The following is an 8196-nucleotide window of genomic DNA, read 5'->3' as shown; positions in this document are numbered from 1 at the left end:
GAGTACCCCTTTGGCCGTGTATATATATATATAGAAAAAGTGATGACAAAAATGAAATAATTAGTCATCTTATTTTTAATATTAAAGAAGTTTCAAGAAAGAGGACATGTGTCCACTTGGTATTGGAAGGAGATATAAATATATATGTGGAGAGATGACCAAAACAAGACCATTATTTATCTTCACAATTCAAGAAATTTCAAGAACAAAACAAATAGAGGCCATTCGTCCATGGAGAACCAAACAAGAACCTTGGAAAGAATTTGATCAAAAATTATTTTCTTCTAACATTTCTACTAAGTGGAACGTCCCTAACAACATGAAGGAGTTGTTGGAGCAAGCCAAACATTTATTGGAGTGATTTACAAACCCTAGCTAAGCTAAGAGGTTAGATGAAGAAGGTATGTGCTCAATCTTCCTTTCATGTGTTATAGATGATTTGTGAGTGTTGAAGTATGTGGAAATGGATGAAATTCATGAAATATGTATATGTATGGTGTTGGCCGAATAAGAGGGGTGTTGGTAAGATGTGATGAATTAATTTTATTTAGTAGTTTGATTGTTGTGTTGTGGATTCCATAATGTAAAGTGAAGGTTTGGTAGCTTGAAATGAACTTGAAATCGTTTGTGCATTATTGAAGAAGTTAATGTGACGTTAGTGTGGTATCTTATAGTTGTAAGAATAAATTTGATAATGTATGGGTTGTAAATATAATTCATGAATTTGGAAATGAGACATGTGTTGGAAGATTGTAAGTTGGGTTGTTGTGATTGAATTTGAAAGAAGGAAATAGGTTGTTATTGTTTTTTTTAAATTCGGAAGGTGTCGGATGAAGTAGTATGTTGATTGGGTGTTTTGAATGTTATACGAATTGAATATAAATGAAATGTCGTTGAATTGTATGACAAAGGTTGTTAATGTTAGAATGCGTCTTGAATGGGTTGTTGATGTTGTTGGCATGATTGTTGGTATTGTTGATTGATGATTTGGGCCGAGTCAGATTCTCGGGGATGGTATATTTACAGGGGAGATGCTGCCGAAATTTCGGCAGATCATAAGTGAATTTATTTGAAGGATTAAGACGAGTATATGATGATGAATCTAATGATTGTGTTAATCTTCTTGAATGTAGACTAGTGGTAGCGAGCTTGGACAATTAAGCGTAGCTAATAGGACGTGGAGCAGGTATGTTAAGGCTCGTCCCTCTCTTTCAAAGGCATGATCCCTAGGTTATGACTTTATAAATGTTTCCATATTTTCTTGTTATCAAAGGTTAAAAAAATCTAAGATTCCAAGGCATGATTTCTTTCCTATTAACCTATAAATGTTTTCCAAAATATTCGTACTCTCCAAACCAAAGGTTGTGATTACGTAAGCTCTTATGATACCAATGATGGATATGTTTTTCAGTGACAATGATGATGTCAAGGATGAGAATATGTCTACGATGACTATGATGAAAATGATTTTATGTTTAAAAGTTTTTGTAAGGGACAATGTCCATAACTTTCTTATACTAACTCGGATTGACTCGAAACGTGGTTATGATCTTATTCTATGTTCACTTAACGCTGTTATTCGTTGCTAGTCTCATCTTATAATAATTGTTCCATCAAGGTGAGACAAAGTCGGATGGTTATTCCATAATGTAATCGGAGGTTACCGACCTTATGTCACTCTGATAGAGTTGTAGCTTTCACTTGGGCTCTCATGCATGCTTTATAATTATGTATGTATTTTAATAACACCGTGCCTACATGGACGGGCAGTATAACACTGCGCCGTCCAATAGGAGGCCGAGCACACACACCACTGCAGTGGGCAGTTTATGATTACCCCGGACGCGGGCTAATGATGATCACACCGTGCCTAAATGGCCGGGCAGCATTACACCGTACCTATATGGTCGGGCAGTTTACTTGTAAATATTTATATGTTGTTTTTCGAAAGAAAGCTAGCATGCATGGCATCCGCCCTAAGAGGCACTCAGATGTACAGGTTACCCTTTTATCTCATGATATGCTCTATGTTCCCATTCTGTATGGTTTATAATTACATCCCTTACTATGTTACTATTTATGCCTTACATACTCAGTACATTGCTCGTACTAACCCTTTTTTTTCGGGGGCTGCGTTTCATGCCACGCAGGTACACCCAGATGAGTGGAAGATATTATAGAAGATGTTCCAGTGAAGCTGGCAAGCTCCACTTGTTCCTGGAGTGCTGCCGAGTCAGAGTATGCGTGTTATGATGTCTGATTAATGTTAGAGACTTTGCAGACAGAGTCGTGGGTATTGGTTGTCAGTTCTGTAAGCGGCTCCATTAGCCGACATGTCATTTTGTGTTATGATATAAGTCCTACATGATTACAGATTTTGTCTGATTTGGGAATAAAGAGAAAGGATATTTCCGAAAGTTTTACTATGTATTTTATTGTATTTGATTTAAGAGCTCAAAGATATCATGTGTGTAATATGAATCAGAGGGTTCGCTCTGCCCTAGATAAGGGTCGGGTGCCGATCACACCTTAGTAATGTTAGGGTGTGACAATCCTATCCTCCCAGACCCCACTTATGAGATTACACTGGGTACGTGGTTGTTGTTGATGTGATTATGGCACATAAGTTGTCGTGTAGTTCATGATGACGTGTGAGTTGTCCTTGTTTGGTTGAGCCTAAGACTATATATGACGCGTGGATATGAACAATTCCTCATGAAGCAGTTTATAATCCAAACACATCAGGGAGTATGTGCGCATAAATATTTAGCACCGAGGAGTGCTGGTGTTGAGTAAAGTTTAAGACTTTATTGCATTTTTTTTATTTCTAAGTCATGATTTGTTCATTTCACATAAATGTTGTATTTTCTATTATGTTGTATCTATGCATACCTTATTATGCTACTTTTGTGCTTTATTTCTGTCAAGATTATATACTTGTTGTGCATATTATTAAAGTGAGGATTCTTGGTCAACCCTCATTACTACACTTGTTGCATTGTATGTCCAGATATTGACCATGATACCAGTGGAGCCTATCAGTGAGCTAGTGTAAGAGATGCTTGGAGACTACTGTGGTGAGGTACTCGGACTCCTTGACAATACCTTAGAGTCCCTTCCTATTTTTCAAACAATTCTTCATTTCAGACAATATTTCTATTTTGATACAGTTTGTTTATTTTATCTTCTTAGATGCTTATGACTTATTACACTAGTTCTCACATGTTGTAATAGACATTTTTGAATTGTATTTGCTTTAGACTTATCAGAGGCCTAAGTTCACATGTCTTACGAGGAGTCAATAAGCAATATTTAGAAGAGTCCTGTAAATCCGTACAAAGATGTCTATGCTTATCTTCGAGAGGCTACATGACATTTAGAAAACTTCCCTTTATTTCTCTCTAATTAATATCCCTACTCATAGAGGTAGAGCCATGATTTGCAGCTTAGGGATTCTAAATTCTAATCTTTATAAGTTACTAGTTTTAAATTAATAATCTATACTGATAAAAACTAAGAGTTCACCAAAACAGATAAGGGACCAGGTATCTTATCTGTTCCCTCAAGCTAAAACAGAAAGTAAACAAGACATGACGTTTACCTGGAAAACTCCTTGCTAATAATTAATTATTTTAATTATAGCCGCTTAATGGCAATTTCAAAATTAATTACAATTAAAACTCGATTAATTATGATAAAGATCCAATAATTAATCAAATAAGAGTTTAGGGGTAAAAGTGGCTAATTTACTTAATTAAATAGATTTCTTGCATTAAACATAGTAAAATACTTTGCAAATTGCTATTTAGACAATTAAGTGAATAATCATGGCAAATTATCCTCTTTTCTGGTTAATTTGGCAAAAGTATTATAATTGTGAAAATACTTAAATTAATCTGTAATATTATAGAAATTATTTCATCCAACAAAATTGGTAAGATATTATCTAAATAGTTTTTTTTTTAGAAAATTATTTTGGCTTCTGAAAAAAAAAAAACATATTTCCCTCTGTTTAATATTTACGGACTCTGGGTAATTGAAGCAAATTATGGAAGTCAAATATTAGGTGTCAATATCTAGTTCACCCATTATATCATTACTTGGGACCCAAGCTGGTTTGGGTTCCTAAGTCCAACAAGTGATCATGTGTAAAGGCTGAAGTGAGAGAGGTGCAGTCAACAGTGGTTACTACATGGTGACTGTTCTCAGCGTACGGTTGAAAGAATGGACAACTCTCTCTCTCACTCAAAGCCATAAAATGTGGGGGTATGTCAAGTAGTAACATGAAAAGATGATATACTCTTTGTGTGAGTGAAAATTGACAAGATACTCTCCCATGATTTTGAATGTGTGTACCAAGTCGAAGATTTGAACTACAAGTGCACTGAGTGGTATCTACTGCTAAGTGCTAAGTGCTAAGTGGATACTTGATCTCTCTCAGTGATGTGAATGAGAATGTTACTAGTGCTGGAAGCAATGTCACTAAAACTAAAATGTGCAAGTCTTCTTCTGATGAATCAACTTATGATGAAGAACCCGATCCGTATGATATCAATAGCAAATAACAACAGATTGTGTGCTGAAGATAAGATAAGTCTCACCTATTTTTCTGCCCCTAGAACACCTTGCATTGCGTCAGGGAAAAGAAAGGCAGGACTCCTAAAAACATGTCAAGATGATGCTGATGGAAGGTGGTATTTTCATTATGATATGTGCTTGATCTGGCTCCTGTTTTAGAAGACTCTCTGTGACCCGCTTAATGTAAAAGAAGCCCAAGGTCCTCTGCAAAGGAAATTGGATCACAAAAGTAGAGGAGCATAAAGTGTAAAGCTAAAATGATAACTCAGGCTGAGGATAACAAGTGAAGAAGGTGTAGCAAAGTGTCCAGAGGATGTAAAAAAACCTAGTCCCTTCAGTATTTACAGTTGAGTTCCACCTGAGCCTGAAGATGGAACTTCTGATAGTGTGTCAAAGCAACCTTGTAGCTGTTAAAGGTCCTGTGGTTCCTGAGCTATCACTTTAGCCTAATAAGGTTCTTTATTTCTTAAGGCAAGCACCTTGGGCATCAAAAATTTTCTTAAAGTTGACTTGGGTGGAGAAAAGAGAAGGATGTCTAGCTCATAGATAGTAATTCCAAAAAAAATATGGAAAATGAGGGAAATCATCTCCTGGGTTTGCAATTAGTAGCCATCAAAAGGCACTTTGATTAGTCAACTCAAGTGTGTCACGACCCAACCCCGTGGGCCGTGACTTGTGCCCGAGCTGGACACCCGTACACACTCACTTACCAGAATCGGCAAACAAATGGCTAATCCAGATCCGACGTACACTGACTCATACAGATACAAAGGTCAAATGTCGTCTTAAGGGGTCACATATAACAAATGTATCACACAGAAGCCGGCAAGGCTGTCGTAAAACACATCGCCCAAAACATATACATACGTATACATACATACAAGCCGTTAAGGCTGTCACAGCAAATGGAACCGCTTAAGACGCAAATCACAGGCATAACTGAAAAATAACGACCCATGACCCACATACATGTCTACAGGCCTCTAAGAGTAACAAAAGTATCATATGGCGGGACAGGGCCCGCCGTACCCCGGAATATACATACATATATACAACGGAAAAGTCTGTACCAGAATGTTGGCTCCAGAACAAGGTGAGCACTCCAAAATAGCAGAATGGGTATACTAAGCTGGCGGGTCACCAGAACGAGCGTCTGTACCTGCGGGCATGAAACGCAGCCCCCGAAGAAAGGGAGTCAGTACGAAATAGGTACTGAGTATATAAAGCATGAAATACAATAATCAGGATCATAAATGAAATAAGAAGTATGGAAAATGAGTACAAGAATCAATATACCAAAATATTTGTTTTTGAAACACAAATAATGCATATCAAAATCATGTATAAGGCTCGGGAACGTGGTCGCCACCCCGTCATTGGCGCCACAGCACATCATACTCCAGAAGATTTCATATCCCCGTAACATCTCCGTAACAGTAACACATCATAGCAACATAACACATCATAACGCCATAACATACATAAACGGTACTCGGCCCGCTAGTGGGGGACTCGGCAAACCGTAACACATCATACTGCTGAATATAAAATAGTGCGCACGATGACAAAACCGGCCCGGGACTCGGCGAAAGATATAATAACAGTATGCACGAGTAGAGTAGTGAGAGACTATATGCACATAAATCAATTTTTAAGACTCGATAGACCAGTACACTTACCGACACTTGAAGGAACATAAACACGTTTCGAGTAAATCCGAGTTAGTATAAGAAAGTTATGGACATTATTCGCTTTATGATCCTCTAGGAACGTATCGAAGCGATCCGAGCTCGTCTATGAAAGTTACAGACATTATTCGACATAAAGCTGTTAGGAATAAAAATTATTTACACATATTTATTATCCAATCATACAAAAGACACAAAGACCATAGTTCGACTATATTAGGAATACTAACATCGAGAAGCGAATAAGAATCGTGGACATGCTCGGATCTTATGAACAGAGTTACCCCAAGGCTCGTGTCATATCTTACTTACATCTAGGACATGCCAAAAGAAAGGAAGGGTAAGCTTTACATACCTTGCCCGCTTTCTAAGCTAATCCCAACTCAAGTCTCGGGCTCCCCAAGATCTACAATAACGTCATTAAATACCAAACGTTAGCTACAAGTACTTAGGAATTCAATCCTAAGCTAGCACTTGTCTACAGAAATTTGGGCAGCATTTTCCCTGTAAATTCAACAACCCCGAGAATTCAACTCGGCCAAATCATCAACAACAATACCAACAACATACTAACAACATCAACACTTAATTCAAAACACATTCTAACATTAGCAACTCCCTTTTACATAATCCGACGACATTCCATTTACATTCAGTTCAACTACATACAATCAAGCTAACACCAATGCTCGCACACTCAAATACTAATCTGAAACCATTCAAACAATACTCAAGAACACTTCAAACAATCCGCACAATATTTAAAATAATCTAACCAATATGCCACTCCACCCGAAACCTCCAAAATGCAACAATAGCAATAACAACACATTTCATTCTTTCAAATTCATGAACTACACCAACAATTCACACACTAACAACATTATTTTCCATAAATACAAGAAGTGGTATTAAGATCACATTAGCTTCTAAAACAACTCTCCGACAATTACAACTTCAACTAGAATTATTGAACTTTCATTTTCATCATAGAATCCATAACAACAACAACCAAAATACTAGATAAAATTAGTTCATCATTCCTACACAACACAACATACACACGGCCAAGCACCCACCTACACGGCTCAACCCTAATACACAAAATTTCATGATTTTCATCCATTTCCACAATCTACAACATGTACAAAACATTCATAACATATGAAAAAGAGGATTAAACCTTACCTTTCTTCACTACACTTCTCAACTTGGCTAGGGTGGTAAAGTGCACAAATAAGTGTTTTGCTTGCTCCAATAACTACTTCACGTTAAAGAGGACCTTCCAATTGGTTGATTTTCTAGGAGAAAATAATTTTTCTTGATCAATTTTTCCAAGGTCTTATCCGGCTATGCCATGGCCGAAGGGCTCCCTTTTTGTTTTCTCCAAGTTTCTTGAATTTTCTAAGTGTGGAAAAGATGATGAACATGGGTAATAAATCATCTAATATTACATATATAATTCATCCATGTGGGCCAAGGCCCACCCCACCTTACACGGCCACTTGGCCTTTTTTTTATTCAAGACTTTTAAGTTTTCATAATTCATTTTTAACCCCAAATTTTCCTTAATATTTCCATGAGCCACCTTGTGAATTTCCCTTTTTACCCCTAGCCTTTCTTAATATTTCCACATCAAAAAAATTCATAAACAACTTGTGTATTAAACAAGATCAAAATATAGCCTTGCCCTTAACTTCTCGCAATTATCTTGAAATATCCGAATGTACAAAATACGGGATATAACAAAGTGCAATCAAGGATTTGCTCAAAGGTTCAAGATGAAGGATGTTGAGATCACTGAGGTGTCAAGTGAATCTTTATTGCATGCAAATGGCCAGAAACCACTACCTTTGTACTAAATGATGGGTCGTATGCTAAAATTCAACTAAGTTCAAAAGGGTCTCATTTGAAGATAGCTAAGAGGGGA

The sequence above is a fragment of the Lycium barbarum genome, chromosome 5 (genome assembly GCF_019175385.1).
Source record: "Lycium barbarum isolate Lr01 chromosome 5, ASM1917538v2, whole genome shotgun sequence".
NCBI lineage: Eukaryota > Viridiplantae > Streptophyta > Magnoliopsida > Solanales > Solanaceae > Lycium > Lycium barbarum.
Note: the sequence above shows the minus strand (reverse complement) of the source record.